The sequence below is a fragment of the Vicugna pacos genome, chromosome 11 (assembly GCF_048564905.1).
Source record: "Vicugna pacos chromosome 11, VicPac4, whole genome shotgun sequence".
In the NCBI taxonomy this organism is placed as follows: Eukaryota; Metazoa; Chordata; class Mammalia; order Artiodactyla; family Camelidae; genus Vicugna; species Vicugna pacos.
This window is the reverse complement of record NC_132997.1, coordinates 26,101,418-26,121,772: the sequence shown is the minus strand read 5'-3', so window position 1 is coordinate 26,121,772 and position 20,355 is coordinate 26,101,418. Positions and strand designations below refer to the sequence as shown.

At 42.8% G+C, this 20,355-nt stretch overlaps 1 protein-coding gene and 1 long non-coding RNA gene across 3 annotated transcripts in view; one reads left to right on the top strand and one right to left on the bottom strand.

The window, feature by feature from the left end:
- Positions 1-20,355, top strand: part of DISC1 (DISC1 scaffold protein) — a 285,981-nt gene that overhangs the window by 222,768 nt on the left and 42,858 nt on the right. The gene's annotated exons all lie outside the window — the stretch shown is intronic.
- Positions 9,806-20,355, bottom strand: part of LOC140699232 (uncharacterized) — a 34,821-nt gene continuing 24,271 nt past the window's right edge. For both annotated transcript variants that reach the window (XR_012077254.1, XR_012077253.1), the window contains exon 3: positions 9,806-10,030. This is a non-coding gene — a long non-coding RNA (uncharacterized lncRNA). The remainder of the gene's footprint in view (positions 10,031-20,355) is intronic.

The window sequence follows — 20,355 nt, the reverse complement described above, 5'->3', positions numbered from 1 at the left end:
TGTCATCATTTTCTTTGTCACTGGTATTTCAACATTTACTTGGATGTGGGGCTGTTCTTCAAACATAGCCTGAAAAATTAAAAAAAAAGAAAAAAAGAAAGATGACCGTGGTCTTGCCTGATAGGAAATAGACAGGAGATTGACTGGTACTTAAAACAGAAGGCAGTGCTCACAGACTCCACTGTGGTTCGTGCGGTTCAACCAAAAGTGTGTCTGTTTTAAAGCAAAGATGCGATCCCTCTGCCCACTGAGATCAATTAAGAAATCAACCAATATTTAAGGAGGCCTGAGGCTTGGCAAGAGGCCCAGTGATGCTTCTTTCTTTCTTCCATTCGGCTGAGGTGGCAGAAAGCCATTCCGCCACGACTGCTGTGTGAGACTGAACTTGGGAAGGCAGTGGAGTGCAGTTACGTCCACTTGCTCCATGGGCCCGTGTGCCTTGTACCCCAGATACGCCAGGGTGCGCCACGTCATGCTCATTTGAAGGGCCCTCTCCCATCCTTAAAAAGGCAATTATAGTTAATCAATAGGGAATGTCCAAACGAAGATGATTTTTTTACAAACTCAAGAGAAACCATTATAGCTTGAGTGTTTTTTGATGCATTTTTGGCAGGGAGCTGAGAAACCTGAAAGGAAAATTAATTGCAGTATCAATGGAAGCCCCAGTAGGTAGATACCCAATTTGTCATTAATTAAAATGAGAAGACTTTTAACGACTCGAGGAAGCATTGTCAAGACGGTGTGATAGTTTAATTTGCTCACATGGTATGAACCTGTTAGCCTGAGACGCATGATTAATCTGAGCAGAACTCCTCCTGGAATTTCTCTGATGCTGGCTTGTAGCGTGCAGTCATTTCTAAGACTCAGCTCAGCGCTCTTACCTTAGGTAGAAAAAGATGGCAGTTCTGCCTTGGCAGATGCGGGTAAGGCGAAATAGTGCGCTGAACGTTCTCTGTGACTTGCTTTTTCCCTTCTCACTCTCCTACCCCTCCCAGTCACCCTGAGTCATACAACAGCGGGGTGAACCGACCTGCAGAGTAATGACCTGCAGACTCTTTCTGTGCTGGGCTGTGTCCCCTTCTCTCTGAGAACTCACCCCCAGGCTGGGTTCTAAATTCCTTATCACAACTGCCTCAGGCAGGAGACAGTTTTCATTTTCCCTCTGTTGCTGCTGATGTAAGGATGACATTTCTTGAGCTGGGAGAATTGTGTGTTATTGTATTGTATGCTAAACCGCTGAAGATAATTCGGTAGCTTTCATTCATCACCAAAGAAAATTCTCTAGCTTCCTTTTAGTTGTGCTTCTTTTTTAAAAAAAAAAAAAGTCTCCCAAAGAAATCATAAAATGTTAGTGGGCTGAGAAGGAGGAGAGAATGACGAAGGTAATTACTCGGGACAAAGATGCCAAGTTGGACGCAAAGACACGGAGAATGAGTTATCTTCTTTGTTATTCTGTAAATGGGGCAGTGAGTGAAGTTCTCCGCCAACTGGAAGCTGTGGTTTTGCACGAATGTGTCCCACCAGCGCAGACTGGTCTTGGTGACACACCGTCTCACTTTGTGAGGGGATTCAGGCCTGTTTCCTTTCAGTGACACCCTTGATCTAGAATTTTCTTGAGGTATTGCCATTCGGAGGAATTTACTTTTGTTTTGATGATGGTGCTTGTCAACTCTTGGAGTTACGGGACGGCAATTGTCTTCGGATGTTGCTTTGGTGCCCTTGTCCTCATTAGTGTGGCTTATTGGAGAATGAAGGGGACATGGGTTTGTGCAAGTTGTCTTGCTTGCCCAGGGGCAGGGTCCCACCTGGAGTGTTTCATCTAACTCTGTCCCTCTGTGACTACAAATCCTTTCAGCTAGAAGGGTTTACTCATGTGTTAACTGCATGACTTCAGAATGAATTTGGTTCCATCTTTGTTTTCCGGGTTGTCAGAATGTAGACCCTTCCATGGCAGCTTGACTTCTTCTCTAGCCACGTGAGTCTGTCTAGGAGGAAGGATTCTCCTGTGAGATCAGTGGGACAATGTGAGAGATTTACATCCTGAGAGTGAATCAGCCAGCCACGTGTCTCCAGACTCTGTGCTTCCCTCTCTGGGTTGGACTCTTGATAACAGTCACCACACCTGGGACATGATGATGGTGGAGGCAGAGAAGGAAAGGGGCAATTTTTGTATCAGTCTGTTGCTATTGCTGTCTGTGCTGAAGTGTGAGCATCACCTGGACCCACGAGTAGAAGGGAGGGAATGAAAGTGACTATAAGGTTCAAGAAAAAGCAAATGGGGGCGGGGAGGGTATAGCTCAGTGGCAGAGTGTGTGCTTAGCATGCATGAAGTCCTGGCTTCAATCCCCAGTCCCTCCATTAAATAAATAAATAAACAAACCTAATTATCTCCCCCTCAAAAAACTTGAAAAAAATCTAAAAGAAAAGGAAAAGCAAATAAGTTGCCCCAGAGAGTGGTGCCCATATGTTACTTCCATGGCACGGGGGCCACAGTTCCATGTCTGTCTCTTTCTCACGTGCCCTTTCCGCACCCTTGATAACCAGCCCCCATTAGCCTCATTTGACAGAGCCTGGTCAGTTGTAATTTGGGGGACTGTGAGGCTAAGGTCAATGCCTCATTCTTTCAAGGGAGAATCAATAAACATTTGGGAGATGGACACAACTTTATTCAAAGGTGTAGACGCAGGAATTACTGGGACGGGGATTGTTGTTCGGGATAATTTTGGTCAAGGTCCTTCCAATCTGCCACATCATGTGGGGCATTGGTACTGCTGACCTAGTTCCCACACAGGCACACAGGTTGTCTTTAAGGATGTGGTTTACAAACATCATCAACAGCCCCCCAAAGCTTCCATTGCTTCCTCTTGCCTCTTGAGAAAAGCCCTGAACCCAGATCTGTGTCAACTGCACAGTCAGGTGCGTCTTCCCAGCCCTACACCTGCTCTCCCCACACCTGGAGCAGTGGGGTTCCCGTCTCCTTACCAACAGAGGCTGTCAGGTTCAGGATGGAAGCCAGGCAGCTGTTTACAAAGGAACAGTCGTGTTAATAACAACGACAGTGCGATACTCTACACGGGACTCCGTAATTCCAGGGCTCAAGAGGTCAAAAACTAGAATATGCACTTTTTAATTACTGGCAGGCAAGTTACAGCAGGAAAGACCCTCCGTCGTCCCACCCAAGCTGTTGCTAGCTTTCTCTGCACCTGTGGCTGTTTCTGTGCTTCTGAGTTAGTCGTAACTTCTCTTCCCTGCAGGTATAGATATCTGTGCCTGCAACATGGCATTTCCTGCAGCTGGTCCCCATGTGGTCAGGCCAGCCTTTCTCTGCTTGTGTGGCCTCTACATCATCTCAGAGTTTGAGCTTGATTGAGCAAGAGCAACAAAAATAGACAATCAAGTCATGTCAGTCAAATAAACTCAACAACCTTTAAAATCAACGCTATCTTTTTTTTTTTTTTACTGGTCCATTGGATTGGTCTTTTTTTTTTCTAAGTCATGAAAATAAATACCATCCCTACGTTCTGTTCCTCAAAATGTGAAAATGAGCCTAATGAAAACCTGGTTACCTTACCTCTCACATTCATGTGGGTAGTAAGGAGAACCTTACTGTACGTCCAGTTTGGTGGATGCTTCTGTCCTCTTAATTTCCATAATAAGAAGCCTGAGAAAGACCTAAATATCACTAAAAGAAGGGCGATGGCATTGATTTAAACTTTTTTTAAAAAATTTTTTATTGATTTATAATCATTTTACAGTGTTGTGTCAAATTCCAGTGTTCAGCACAATTTTTCAGTCATTCATGGACACATACACACTCATTGTCACATTTTTTTTCTGTGAGTTATCATAACATTTTGTGTATATTTCCCTGTGCTATACAGTGTAATCTTGTTTATCTATTCTACAATTTTAAAAATTGTAGATTTAAACTTTGATAGTCACACTTTCTTTTGTCAACTAGTGATTTTTCTGCCAGCTCTTTTAAATCTAGTTTAGCATTATAGTGAAATGAACCAAGTCACATATAAATCAGTGCAGTTAGAACACTCCCTCACACCATACACACAAGTAAATTCAAAATGTCTTAAAGACATAAGCATAAGACATGACACCATAAACCTCCTAGGAGAGGACATAAGCAAAACATTCTCTGACGTAAATCATAGCAGTGTTTTCCTAGGTCCGTCTCCCAAGGCAATAGAAATAAAAACAAAAATAAACAAACAAATGGGACTAAATCAAACTTACAAGCTTTTGCATAGTAAAAGAAGTCACAAATAAAATGAAAAGATAACCTGTGGAATGGGAGAAAATATTTGCAAACGATGTGACTGACAAGGGCTTAATTTCCAAAATATACAAATAGCTCATACAACTCAATAATTAAAAAAACAAACAACCCAATAAAAAAAATGGGCAGAAGACCTAAATAGACATATCTCCAGTGAAGACATACAGATGACCAACAGGCACATGAAAAGATGTTCAACATTGCTAATTATTAGAGAGATGCAAATCAAAATGACAAATGAGGGGTCATCTCACACCAGCCAGAATGGCCGTCATTCAAAAGTTCACAAATGATAGATGCTGGAGACGGTGTGGAGAAAAGGGAACCCTCCTACACTGTTGGTGGGAATGAAGTTTGGTGCAGCCACTATGGAGAACAGTATGGAGATTTCCTAAAAATCTAAAAATAGACTTACCATATGATCCAGCCATCCTTCTCCTGGGCATATATCCAGAGAAAACTCTAATTCAAAAAGATACATGACCCCAGTGTTCATAGTAGCACTATTTACAAAAGTCAAGACTTGGAAGCAACCTAAATGTCCATCAACAGATGACTGGATAAAGAACTTGTGGTATATACATACAATGGAATACTACTCAGCCATAGAAAAGAATGAAAGAATGCCACTTGCAGCAACATGGATGGACCTAGAGATGATTATACTAAATGAAGTAAGTCAGACAGCAAAAGACAAGTATCATATGTTATCTCTTATATGTGGAATATAAAATATGATATAAATGAACTTATTTACAAAACAGAAATAGACTCACAGACATAGAAAACTTATGGTTACCAAAGGGGGAATGGGATGAATTTCAAGCATACACAAAACTAGAGAAATTATATGAACCCCTATGTACACATCACACAAATTCAACAATTTTCAAGACATGGCCAAACTGATCTCAGGTATACTCCCTTCCACTTCCCCACTGTGCTAGTTTCCTACTGCTGCTGAAACAGATGGCTGTGAACTTAGTAGCTTGAAACAACACAAGCTGATTCTCCTCCCATTCTGGAGTTCAGAAGACTGATGCAGGGCTCACTGGTCTGTGGTCAAGATGTTGGCGGCGGCTGGTTCCTTCTGGAGGCTCTGAGGGGAGGATCTGCTTCATTACATTTTTGCGCTGCTAGTGGCCACCTGGATTCCTTGGTTTGCAGCCCCCTCCTCCGTCTTCAAAGCACATCCCTCCAATCTCTGCTTCTGGGATCACATCACCTTCGCCTCTGATTCTGACCCTTCTGCGTCCTTCTTACAAGGACCACTGTGACTACATCATTGGGCCTCCCAGGTAGTCCAGGATAATCTCCCCATCCCCTTGATCCTTCATTACATCTACAAAGTCCCCTTTGCCATAAAAGGTAGCAGTCACAGGTTCTGAAGTTTAGGACGTGGACATTTTTGGGGAGCTATTATTCAGCCGACCTTAGCCACCATATCCGCCACAAAAATATTTTGAAGCAAACCTCAAGCCACTTTATTTAACCATAAATATGTCAGTACATATCTTTGAAAGATAAAAACAAAAATAAAAAACCCAATAATACCATTATCACACCTAAAAACACTAAGATTTTCATAATATTATCAGATGTCCAGTCAGGGTTCCAATTTTCCAAAATTGCCTCATAATTGTATTTTGACATGTGACTTGTTCAAATTAAGAAATATGTCATAAATCTCTTTTAACCTACAGGTTCCCATCCCTTTTACTTTACTGACTTGTTGATGAATAAACCAATATTTTTGCCCTACAGAATTTGGCTAATTGTATCCTTGCTGTCATAACATGATTCTTTATCTCATGTATTTCCCATAAACTGACAGTTAGATCTATAGATTTGATTATATTGAGATTTGATTTTATTGTCACAAGTGCTTCAATGATAGTGTTGTAGCTTTCTACTGAATCCTATAAGGAAGCCAAAACCATCTGTTCTTTCTCTCCTGTGGTATTGAGATTGATTGTTGGGTTCAGCTGTTGGGAGCCCAACCCTCTCTGTATCAAATTCCCCATCAGCTTTTTATTTAAATTGATGATTATTGACTAGATTCATTATTTTATTAGAGGCTTGCAAAACAGCAATATTCTAATTCCATCACAGTCCTCATTTTTTTAACCTCGAATTCTTCTATGAAAAAAGAAATTTCTTTAGGTCATTTTAAAGAGGATTTGTGGCTTTGTGAAACCAGGAATGTCAACAAACGCTATAACCAAAGATCAAAGTTCTCTGTAAGATGTCATAGTCGTTCAATAGTGCTGTGTTTTCCTGAAGAGATGAAAGAGGCAGACACTGAAGTTCATTCATGATAATCCATGATTGGTGATGTGGGAAAGTAGGTAAATGTCTCCAACTTTTAAAAAATCTCCTCCAACGTTGGTTTGATTGTCCCAAGTTACAATTTATGAAAAAAAACTTTGATTCTTTTTCTTCATGCACCAGTTTCAGAGTTATAACTGGTTTTCTAGCATCCTCTAAAGGGGAACAAAAAAGTGTGTGTGTGCATGCACGTGTGTGTATATCATTATGAGGTCATGGATTTTTAACATATTTTTTGTTTCAATTCTTTGCAGAAATTATTCTTTAATTTTCTCATCTTTGAATGAGGGCCCTTTTCAGATTGGCTCCTGCATCTTTTAACATCGACCTAGAAGCTTCCTAGTTTTCTGATGTAACAAGATGCTTCAGTCTCATCTTGTACATTTCCTGGCCCAGAGCTGAAATCAGCACTTTCTGCAAGGAGCTCTTGTTACTTTTAGTGGTAAATGATATTTAGAGACCACATTCTGGGCTCTGGGGGGTGCTAAAAGCTCCTGGATTGGTCATTATTTCTTGGCCTTTAAGTAGACAGAGCTAGGATTTTTTTTAGACAAAGAAATTATATCACAGATTCATAGTGTTATTTCTCATTCAAATTTAGGATTACATGGTTTTACTTCTTTGATTTTATACTTGCATTTATTTTCTCTTATGTGAACGATTTTGTTTGTAATATCATTAAAAAACTTCTATACCTATTTTTCTATTTATCTGTCTAGTATGAAGTATATTTGACCACTATATGTAGTATATACATTATATATAATATATTTGGGATAACCATTTTATATATAGTTGCAGAATAATAATACTGACATTATTACTAATAACGTCATAACTGAAAACAACTTATGACTTCTTTGCAGTTCTTTTTGTTCTTAAGATATATTCCACTAGCGGTGCACAGTTAAATTACAGAGTTTTAAAGTCACTTTAATTAGTTCTCCTTGGTGTAGTTCAGCCATCAACTCGATTCATAGTTAGCTCAGTGCACAGTAGGCTAACCTCTTTTATTTTGCCTTTTAGGTGAGTGGTTTCTGCTTTTAGAAATATGTAACACAAACATATGGTTCCAAGTTAAATGTACAGATCCACTACTTTTTAATGACGTAGACGTATGTGTTCATAATCTCCGCTTAGATGAAAAAGATGCAGTTCTATACATGCTGTTCTACACCTGCCAACATGACTTTTGAATGTAAAACCTCCAGAGCATAGGAAATAGAACCTGCATATTATTAGCACCTTTGTATCGTAAGCCCAGCAGTCCATTTAATCAGAAGGAGGTCACGTCCTAAAGAACCGGGAGCCAGGGTCCTCTTTAGATGTCAGTTTTGCAGAGCTCTGTCTGTGACCCATTCTGTGCTGATATTTACCTTTTCCTGGTCATACTTGGAGCATACCACCTGAAGATCTCCCAGGACTCACAACAGTTATAATTGTCTGTACTGGTTTTGGAAATACTGCCCCTTTTTTTCAAGCAGATAGTTTTTCAAAAATATTTTTCTTATGTTATAATTACAACCACAAGTTTAATAGTAATTAACATTTCAATAAGTACACATACTCCAATTTGCTGAACTATGCATTTCATTGAAGGGCATTTTGTTGTTTTCCAACTTTTTTGCTATATGGTAAATTTAAAAATTCCTCTCTTTTTGCTTAAGAGCCTCGAAGCTTTGACCTGATGGGACTGTCACCATTTCACTAACAGGCACCTGTGTTCATTCCTCAGGTCCTTGTGTCCAGGGGTGGAAATATGAGGAAAGATGTAGGTCTTCCCAAAGAAAGTCTTTTTTCTTAACAATTTCAAAGGAAGGAAAATATGAAATGTACAGGGGATGGAAATAGACCAGAGGAAGCCCTTTAAACAGAACAAAAAATTTTGTGTGAAATTCTCTTTTCTGATTTTTTTCTAATAAATTTTTCTACAAGGTACACGTAAAATGTGTCATATTAGTTTTAATATGTGAAGAATAAGAAAGGCTGTGATTTTGCTCCGAAGACTCAGTGTCCTAGTGAAATATCTTAGATTGCTCAAGGCAGGTTCTCTGGGTCCTAGAATTCATATTGATCCTCAACCAGGAGCCTGTCAATTGTTTATTGTTACTCATCCTCCACTGCTTGTTCCATATCTTACGTGAAGCCACCGAGAACTGAGGAGTTTACACATTTCTTTTGATAAGATGGGGAGAAGGCAACATACATTTATGTTAAAAAATTTCCAGATGTTTTCTGGAGCATAAGATGTCAGAGAAGGGGCTGACCAGTGATCCCAAGATTGCCAGAGGCCTTTGTAGGGCGGAGAGTTTGAGCTGCCCCCTTCCAGAATATCGGAGGAAGAGAGCCCCCATGAGGGGGCCCTTGGGTGGAGATGGCATGGCTCCTCCATGGGGCTGGGGAGAACCAGTCTGAACAGACAGGAAGGGTGCTTGTGGCTTGATGGGCAGTGCGGCTTTTTAGGTAGCATGGACCCACGTAGAAGGGCCTCAGGAAGGAGACGAATATGTCTAAACTGGATGAAATAAGTAACAATGGGCTGCAAATAAGAGGGGAAGGGCTCGAGGAAAAGAAAAATTGGTTGGCAACACTATTCAGAACAGATTAAAAAGGAGAAGGAACTTGGAAATAGAGATGCCAGTAAGGAGGCTATTAAGATAATAAGTCATGATTTCATAGCGATAGGATGCTGTATGGAGGAAAATCATGAAACTACTGGAGAAGAAAGAATAGAAATAAAGACAGATTTAAAGAAAAAAATTTCTGGGTCATAGTGACTGAGCTTGGGAAGTAACAGACAGTGGTGATTCCAGGATTTGAAGCATCAGTGATTGGGAGAATGGGTAATAAAAGTAGATTAAATCAGGGGCATTACACCTGAGAACTAGATTCCTCTTTTTTTTTTTTAAACTTTCTTCTTCCTTCTCATCTTTTTTTTTTAATTTAAATTTTTTTATTTTATCAAAGTGTGGTTGACTTACGATGTTAGTTTCAGGTGTACATCAGTGATTCAGTTATACACATACATACATATATACACATACACATATATCTGTGGATACGTATATTTTCAGATTCTTTTCTGTTTTAATCCTTCTCATATTTTTTATACAAGCATCTATCAAGTGCCCTTATATCTGACAGCTATTCCCTGGAGCTCCAGTAGTAAACAGTACAGGCACAGTCTTGCTGTCACAGAACTTGCATTTAATTAGGGAGGGAGGCAGAGGAAAGAATAAGGTAACTCATGCAGTGGTGAGTGCTGCGAAGACAGTGAAACCATGTGCTTGATGGTGATGGAGGTCGTAAGGACAAGGCGGGACTCCTGTAGGTTGGAAACTCTGGACAGCAACGCAGAGGAAGCGCCCAAGGAACCAGCTTTGTGAAGGCTTGGTGGCTTTTCAGGACATTCTGGAAGATGAAAAAAACAGCTCTCTTAAGACAAGGACAGACTTGGAGTGTGTGAAAGGAAAAGAAGGCTGAGGGTACTGGACGGTCCTGAATGAGGGCAAGGAGGTGAGGGCAGAGGGTTTCGGTCAAGGTCTAATCAGGAGATGGAACCCAAACAGTGGTAGTGCAATACGAAGAATTACTCACTATAACAAAGGACTGGGGTAATGAGAGGTCTACCAGTGAGAAGCAAAGAGAACACAGGAGCAGCAGATACAGCACCGCCCCCACCCACAGGCCAAGATCGGGAACCCCCGCCTCCAGGCTAAGACGCAGACCACCTTAGAGAGGGTGTGGCAATGGTGATCTGGAGAACAAGGGAGTCCCTGTGGTGCCACACGAGTGCACCTTGCTGGGAGCCCTCTCCCTGGAACTTTCCAGAACCTATGTTCCAGGCTGCCAAAGAAGACTGTTCACAAGGAGTTTTCTCTCCAGTGGCAGTCAGCTAACGGAGTGCTTGCGGGGGCTTTCAGGGAAACTTCTGGGAGCTGCTGACATCCAGGTGCCGGAGGAGCTGTGTGTGCTGCAGAGGCTTGTGCTGGAGAAGCTGCCCACACAGCAGAAGCGGACGCCAGGGGAGCTGTACCTGAAGGAGCCAGGTTCTGCGGAACCGGAGGACCTGAGCAATGGGGAAACCACCCACACACCAGGAGCTGGGGACCGGGAGACCACATGTGCTTCAGGAGCTGGGCGCTGGAGCAGCCGTGCATGCTGGGGGAGCAGCGCCCAGGGAAGCCAGCCCCTTTGGGAGCCTGTTGATAGCACACCGGAACCGGGAGGGAAACCTCCTCCTCTTAGACGGTCTCTCCGGCTCCCCCTACTGGCAATACTTAACACTGTGCCAGCCGGCAAAGGAAACATTTTTAAAGGGCCCAGCTAAACTTTTGCAGAGCAGGCAGTGAGGGACAAATTTGGAGCTGAGAAGCAATACACTCATAACTGGCGTGTAGCGGTCATCAGGGCCCTGGCCCTGGAGGGCTGTGTAATGGTGGTGGTGAGAGTGGAAGCATTGGTGATGGTCTCCATCATGTCCAGGCACTGTTCTTAGTGCTTTACATATTTTGTTTGTTTAATTTGAATTTTAATTAATTTATATTTTTAGTTGGGGGAGGCAGTTAATGATTTTTTTTTTTTTAATGAAAGTACAGGGGATCAAACCCAGGACCTCGTGCAGGCTAAGCATGCACTCTACCACTGAGCTCTACCCTCCCCCAGTGCTTTACATATTTTAAACTCATTTTATCTTCACAATCCAGTGAGGCAGTTGCTGTCATTATCCCCACTTCACAGGTGAGGTAACAGGAGCACAGAGAGGTTAAGTCACTTGCCCGCAGTCGAATGCTAGTGAGGGATGGAGCCCAGATTCAAAGGTGGGCAGTCTGACTTGACATCTGCCTGGCAGACTATCAGCTCATTACTAATCTTTGAGCAAACAGAGAAATCTCTCAGGAAAGATAAGTACTTAAGAGAATTTTGCAGTTGACCCTTATGTGATTAAGCCAGCCACCTCTATTTTTATATATTTTATAAATGCAGACATTTTCATCAGTTTTAAAATAAGGTACAGATATACCAGGAAACACATTAGAATAGGTCACATGGGGAAGGTGAAGACATTGGGTGACCAAAGTGATTAAAATATTAGAAAATAACATATTTTGAGTATGGTTTGATGGACTGGGGGCTCCTTTGGCTTAACAAAAATAGAAAAGGGGGAAGTTCACAAGTATTGTCGGGGTGTGAAGAGATGTCCCGCTGAAGATTTTGACCATGTAACTCCTGTCACTAATGGGTGGGGAAGGGGCACAGAAACATGGGCCCAGAGAACGGGGCTGTGGGCAGCCCTATGGTGGACCAGACACCAGGCTATCTAAGCAGAAAAAGGAGATGTCTGGGAGAGACAGGGCATCTTCTTCAGGTCCAAGGCAAGGTGTTAGTGCCAAGTGGCTCTGCCTGGGGAGGATGTCAAGGGAAGGTGTCAAGAAAAGGTAATAGGGGAGCTAGGTGAAGAGCTGGCCAGGGCAGCCAGGGACAGGAAAATGCTGTCGGTTTAGGGCCAGTGCCTAGCAAGGACCTGGACTGATGTGGGTTTGAGGAAAAATGGTGACATGGGGCCAAGAATATGGGTTCTGGGGTCAGATGCTCTAATCCTGGCTTCCTCTATCCTTTCTAATTCTGTGACCTTGGAAAAATTATTCTTATCTAAGTTTCAATTTGCCTGTTTATAAAAAGAAATAAAATAGTAACCTCCACACAGAGCTATTATGCTGATTAAATGAGATACGTAAAGCCTGTTTCCACCAATAATGACACATGCTCAGTAAATGTTTACTGTCATTATTTGCAATAATAATATTATTTATAATATTTATACATTTATTATATTATATTTATTAATATATTATTGATACATTACAATTATGATAATAATTATTACTGTTCTATTGAAAAAGGCTGACTATTAGAGTCAGGGAAACAATAATAAGGATTAGATAAAAAGTGTTTTATAACATGTATGGGCATAGACGTGCATGTGTGTATATGTATATAGAATTTTGAAATAGTTTTCAGTTGAAATCTCTGTTTTTGTAACAGGCAGCCTAGGAGATGTTCAGTTTCGCACATAATAATGAATGCCTGTTTTGTCTGTTACCATTTACAACAAGTCCTGTTATTTGTCATCTCACGAGAAATGTTCCTATATTTGCACAACAATGAGCCAGATAGAGCACACACAAAAATTACTGGGTAAGGGTGGCTTTATGGGTCTTATTTGGTGTATCTGAGACCAGTCAAATGAGTTCCTCAGTGTTTTGTTCGGTTTCAGTAGACGAGGAAATTGAGATTCCCAGGCGGAGAAGACCAAATATTTCTCATAAAATGAGTGACCACCTGGCGCCATCAGGTCGTGGGTTTTGTCATCAGGCTGGGATTCAATCCCAGCTCCACCAACTAGCTAGCTGGGTAACTGAGCACTCACCAGAATCTCCTGAGTCCACGCCCCGATCTGCCAGGTTGACAGCATCCTCCTCACAATATTCACCTCATGGTGAGTCGTACCACAGAGTGAAATAATACTTGAAAATTGCCTGGAACCCCACCGGGCGCAGAGAGCATGGTACACACCAGCCTCCTCCTCACGCAGCATCCTCTTTCCGTCCTCCCTGTTCCCAGCCTTCCCCTCTGGGGATCTCGAGTTGCTCATGGCCCACCTTGGATGAAGCTGCCATGTTTATGTGGACTTTGAGGCAGACAGTAATTGGAAATTCAATGGATAGGTAGGCAGTAATCGGGGAACGGGTTTTCAGGGCACCATAGAAAGTCAGAGAAATCGCACACTCTCCTCTCTGTCTATATCCCTCACCTTCCCTTCTGCTCATTTGTGACAAATGTACTTGATGCTGCCGTAGTGTTTTCACCAGGGGCTGAAGGAATTCACAGCATTCTTTTTTTTTTTTCAAGAATGAACCATAACATCCCTTTGTTCACAGAGGCTGTAAATCCAGCATCCTCCAGATTAGATAATGTATGTTCAGTAGCAGTAGGAAAGAAACAGAGAAATATTTGCTGCAAAACATCTTTCTGACGTCTTGAAAACTAGCTAATTTTCTGCACCTGACAAGTCAGTTCCCTGCTCCATCTGCTGCCCATTTAGAGGGAAAGGGAAGACAGTCCCCCACAGCGAGGAGCCTGTCACCTGGGAATCCAGGGGAGATAATGTGACCACGGTGCAGTGGCATTGAATACTGACAAGGATGTGACAGGCCATGCTTAAAGTTTGGTGTCACATTCAAACGACTGGCTGAGAGATGAAAAGACAACAAAAAAGTCATCCCCCTCTCGGAATCTCATGCGGATTCACTTCCTGGTTGGTTGCAGCACAGAGGTCTGGCTCCTGCTTTCCCCATTAATAATCATAATCAAACATCCATTATTGGTTTTTCAGCAACAGTGTAATTGCTTCCCCTTCCTTATTTTTCTGGGGCAGTCGGCCTGCCAGTGAGAAAGGGCAATTGCGTAACTGTTCTTTCCCCGTAAACTCGGAGAAGTCAGCCGTGCCCCGCAGATATTGGTGTCAGCCGCTCTGCTCTCTGGTGGAGCGAAGGAAGGAAATAATTTCCAGGCGCTATTTTTAGACTTCAATTTGGATTTCAGCCTTTATGATACTTTGTATACGGGGGAATGGAGCAGTTGATGTACAATTCCGCTGTCAGACACTCGGGTCTCTACCTGCCCCGGCAGACTTTCTCTCCGGGGACCAGATCTCAGCATCACTCAGCGGCAGTGCCCTCCTTGTGGGCTGAAAGCTCAGCCAGGCCGAGGGGTTAAGACATGCTGTGTGTCGACAGCGTTTGCCAGTGGAACTTGCTACCAGCAACCACCCAGGCTGCAGTTTCCCCTGGAAGGTTTATTCTCATCTTTCATCTGTATAGATATTCAGTGCTGCACAAATTCTCTATAAACAAAATGAGTTCACTTGACCATTCTTGCTTTTCTTGCCAGTTTCCTAGAGGCGTTAGATGAAAGCCAGAATGAGGGAAACTCTCTTTGCTGGATTTCCTTCCAACCTATCAAGAAAGGCCCAGACACCTGGGACTCCAGGTTATCTTTGTTCAGCAGAGATGGAAGGCACCTGGACCATCTAGTATTTCTGTTCTCCACTTTGGGGGGAATCTGAAACACACACAAAGCCTGCGTGAGGGGCATGCCACTCACTGCAGATGACAGCGCCTGGCCACCAGCGAGGTCTTTTTTTTCCAATCAAAGTATAGTTGATTTACAATAATGTGTTAGCTTCCGGTGTGCAGCATAGTGATTCAGTATTTTTGCAGATTATACTCCATTATAGGTTATTACAAGATAATGGGTGTAATTCCTTGTGCTATACAGGTCCTTGGTGCTTATCTGTTTTATATATAGTAGTGTGTGTCTGTTAACCCTGTTCCCTTCCCTATCCCCTTTGGTAAACACAAGGTTTTTTTTTGTTTGTTTTCTATATCTTTGAGTCTTTCTGTTTTATATATACATTAATTTGTATTTTTTTTTAGGTTCCACATATGAGTGATAATACATAGTATTTATCTTTCTCTGTCTGACCTATTTCACTAAGTATAACATACTCTAGGTTTATCCATGTTGTTGCGAATGGTAGTATCTCATTTTTTATGCCTGAGTAATATTCCATTACATACATATATTATATATATATAATATATACCAATAATATTCCATTATGTGTATGTGTGTGTGTGTGTGTGTGTGTGTGTGTGTGTATACACACACAAGTGTTTTTAACCCAGTTGTCTGTTGATGGGCACTTGGGTTGCTTCTATGTCTTGGCTATTATAGATAATGCTGTGTATGAACATTGGGGTGTGTGTATGTTTTTGAATTATTGTTTTTGTTTTTCTCTGGGTATATAGCCAAGGGTAGAATTGCTAGATCATAAAGTAGTTCTATTTTTAGTTTTTTTGAGAAACCTCCATACTGCTTTTCACAGTGGCTGCATCAATTTACCTTCTGACCAGCAATGAAAAGGCTTCCCTTTTCTCCACACCCTTACCAAACATTTGTTATTTCTTGTCTTTTTTGATAATAGTCATTTGATGATGGCCATTCTGACAGTTGTGAGGTGATAACTTCATTGCGATTTTGATTTGCATTTCTCTAAAATTAGCCACGTTGAGCATCTTTTCCTGTTTCTGTTAGACATCTGTATGTGTTCTTTGGAAAAATGTCTGTTTAACTCTTCTGCCCATTTATTGACTGGATTGTTTGTTTTTTTGATTCTGAGTTGTCTGAGCCATTTGTTAAAAGATGGCCAGATGATAGCAAATGCGCAGCAGCCTGCCGGTGCCCATCGCCCCCCCACCCCCATCCCGCTCTTTCCCCCTTCCCGCCCCTCCAAGCAGTACTGTTCTCACAGGGACTGTGTTCACACCGCAGGAACCTGGGGTGAATAAGAGGCTGCTGGGGAGGGAGACAGATGTGCACGGTGCGCCCCGCCATTATATTAGCATCCGGTTCCCCTCCGTGCCTCACTGCCGCCATGCGTGCGCTGTCAGACTGCACAGGTGTCCCCCTTCTGCCCTTTTCTTCTCGCCCCTGTGGCCTATTTTGCAAAGAAGTCGAGTTTATGAGCTGCTTCTGCTGGAGCTAGCTCTTGATCCCCTCTCCTGTTTTCGGGACTGGAAATTACTCTGCCCGGGCCCAGCCTGTGGCCACACCCCGATGAAACTGCCACTGGCTTGCTGAGCCCCCTTTTTAAAGTTCGATACAGAGGCTCCGTCCCCCGCAAGCAGGTTGTTCACCGTCCCCTGAGCCCTGAGTACTGTCTGCTTGGAGCTCACGGTAAACCTCCTGCAGTTTGAGGCCAGAGAATACCAGGGAACGCCCACCCGAGGCGCCCACGGTGACGGGACGCGCTGACCGCTTCCCCGGCTCCGGCCGGCCGTGTCCCCGCCGTCCCCACGCCGAGCCGGAGCATCTCCAGGCTGGTACACGCGGCCTCGCGGCTCCGCTCACTGCCCAGTAGCTCTTACTGTTCTCGCTGGAACACGATTTGGGGACGTTCCTCTCTTCTCTTTTCCGTGCGGCCAGAGGCACGTGTTCGGAGCTGCCCAGAAGCCCTGCCTCCTTGACTCTCTGGTTTGTCACATGAAACACTCAGGTGGGGGCTCTCTGTCACGTCCCTCTCCTGGGCTCTCCTTGGAAAGCGTGGAAGAATCATCGACCGAGCTCCTGGAACGCGCCGGGAGATACGCGGAGACGCGATTTCCGAGGCGCGCGCTCTGCCGCGTCTCGCTCCTGTTTCCCTTTAAAATTCCTTGGCTGCCCTCCGGGTGGCACGTGTTTCCATTCAGCCTCCGGCTCTCAGGACTCCGCGCAGCTCTCGGACTTCTGAAGAGCTCTGATTAGGAAGCCCTTTCCCTGACTGCCAGCTTGCTCTCATCAAATGTGTCCCCGCAAACCACGACAAGGGCTCGGCACGGGGTGGGGGGCGGGGGGGATGTTTAGCGCTGAAGGTAAGATGGTGCAAACTTTGGTAGAATGGCCAAAGGAAAAGAAGGGGACAAATTAAAAAAAATTTTTTTTTTTTTTACATTTCCTTCTTGTTATACAAGTGAGGATGCATGTGGTTTATTTAAAAGAAAAAAAAGTAATACAACAGAGAGGGATAAAATAAAAAGCAACATCCCCTGCCCCTCCCCCAACCACAAGGAAACAGTTTCAAGTAGATCCTTCCAGAAATATTTCACTCACGCATGGGCATATGTGGCTGTATGTGCCTGCCGTTTTTAAAAATTCCAGTGAGATCTTAACAGAATACTATTCTGTACTTTACCTAATTTCACTTAATTTTTCTTGGAAAGCTTTCTATTTTAAGAGGCAGGGCTTAGCTTTCTGTTGTGAATGGTTGCATGGCATGTAGCAGTAACAGGGGTTGATTTTCTCCGTTCCGTTTTTCCAGCTGTTTCTCACGATGCAATTACTGTTCTTTTCCACACAGCTCTTTTTTTTTTCTTTCCTGGTCTGAATATATCTGTACCATACACACTTCGCGTTAGAACAGCTAGCTCAAAGACCATGTGCTTTTTTTAATCTTGACAAGCATTGCCAAATGATTTTCCTCAAAAAAGACGGTACTGATTCATTTGCACATCTTCACCTTGAATGTGGCTAATTACCTTTTTATCTATTTACTGGCCATTGTGTATTTCTTCGTCTGCCTATGTTCTCTTGGGATGGTTCTTTTCTTATTGATTTTTCAAAACTCTTGAAGGTTAAGGAGTTTGACTCTTGGACTATGCCATGTATTAGAAACATTTTCTCATAATAAATCATTGATAGATTTTGATTTTCATGTATGATTTCTTTGCCGTGTAGAAGTTGAAATTTATATCTATTCAGATTCATCACTTTTTTTTTTCCTTTTTGACTTCCCATTTTTTTTGTTTTCACTTCAAAACTGTCATCAAATGATTTAAAATTTCCGCTTAGTCACTGAACAGCAGAGGAAACACTGCAACACTGGCAAAGTCGAGTGGCATATTGAGATTTACCCTAGACTTTAATTTTTAATGTAGTTAGTCCACTGGGATCACTTATCAGGAAAGCTTTTCCCCTATTAACTTTCTTAGGATGGATATATTTTTTTAAGTTAATTGTTTTCTTTGCTTCAAATTGGCAGAATCCTTTAAGAGAAACTTCCCTGGAAGGTCATCCAGCTAATTAAATACTTATTGAGCTCCTATCGTGGTTAATACCTTGCTCGATTATATGAGTCATAGGATTAAAAAAAAGGAGTATAAACTGTTCTCCAACCTCATTAAGCACCTACAGTAGAAGATGGCGTATGTGCACAAAACCCAGACATTAAGACAGAATGTAATAACTGTGTTAAGACTTCTACCAAATCCCATAGGGTTCAGAGAAAGGAAGCTGTATATGGTGTGGGATCAAGGAAGAGTTCCTTATTAAAGTGACATCCGAGACGGGCCTTGATGAACTGGTTGGCTTTTTAATGGGTGGACATTTTGGAAAAGAAAAGACATGGGCAGAAGGCATCTGAAATTAGACCCTTGTGCATTTGTCCTGGGAAAAGCAAGTGGTCCCCTTGGCTGACATCTTGGAACACACAGGAGAGCAGTGAGGAGGCATCCAGAGCAGGGCTGAGGTCAGCTTGGGAGAGATCTTGAAGGACTTTGCTTTCCACCTGGCAAGCAGTGAGAGCCACTAACATTTTTGGAGCAATAACAGATGGGATAGGTTGGAAGAGTGAAATAGCTGAAGGCAGGAAGATTCATCAGTAATTGCAGGGGTGAAGAAATGAATGGCTTAATTTGGGACAGCAGCCCAAGAGGTGGGAAACAGACCTCAGCAATATTCTCAATTTATGATCTATGGTTGGACTGAGGGAGAGAAAGAGGTTGAAAGTGACCATGATTGCAGGCCTTCATTCAACTCACTTTTTTTTAAAATTGAAGTATAGTCAGTTACAATGTGTCGATTTCTGGTGTGCAGCACAATGTCCCAGCCACTCTTAACACACGTTGAGTGCCCAGGACATGTCTCATGTGCTGGGTCGTGGGAGCAAAGTGGTCGGCACAGCAGACAGGGCTGCTGCTCTCAAAGGACTGACTTCTAATGATGAGAGAACAATGAATAAGCCAGAGTGAGGCAGGAATAAAGAGACCGTGAATATAAATGGAGAAATTCAGAGGAGGAGCTGAGTTGATGGAGATCCCTACTGACTTTAATTTCATGTTCGAGAACTGAGTGTTCCGTTGTTCCAAATAATTCTCTCTCTAGTTATTTCTGGTGATATTCTCTTTCCTTCTTTATCTGGGTGTTTACTACTGAGTGATGCAGGAAAAAGAAAAGTAACTTGTTGCTTGGAGTTTTAAAGAGGCTGCAAAGTTGGAAAGGATTTCTAAAATCCGTGGCTGATTGGCTGAGCAGACTCAGGATCAGAGTCGATCTTTGACTTTTGAGGATGCCTTAGCTTTCTCACCTGTAAAATGGAGGTCTGTCCCAGCCAGCGTGATCATTCTACTTTGCTCAGAATTTTGTGGGTCATAACTGGAGAAGGACATGGCGAGGCAGATCTCCCTAGGGGTTGTGGTCACAGTCCTGAGACCGAGGTTGTGTTCATGTTAGCTCAGCTAGGCCGGACAGGCAAGAAGTTGCCTCATTCACATGGCTGGCAGCTGGTGGTGGCCAGCAGCTGAGATTGTAGCTGGTGCCTTTGATCAAGGAATTGCATGTAGTCTCTGCAGTGTGGCGATCTCAGGATGGACAGACTTCTTGCAAGGCAGCTGGCTTCTCTCAGAGCAAGGGTCCCAGAGCAGTTGGTGGGTGATGCATGGCCTCTTCTGGCTTATCCTTAGACTTATATGGCATTACTTTCTCTGTGATCCATTGGTTACAAGAAAGTCACTAAGGGCAGCCCAAAATCAAGAGGAGAGAGCAAAGACTCCATTTCTCAATCACTGGAACGTCAAAGAATTTGAATTATGTTTTAACACGGCCACAGTGCTGCAACACTATCTACCTTATAAGGTTATTTTGAGGACTAGCAACTTTCAGAACAGCACCTGACTAATCACTGTTAATTCACAATCTTGATGATGGTGGTGGTGGTTGTCATGGAGATGAGGACGATGACGATGATGATGGTGATGAGGACCTGCTCTGCTCTTCTGCACAATATCTTTTATTACTGATGGCAGATTGCACCTTGGATGGAATTAATTATTGGCCTCACCCAATCTGTATTCCTTACC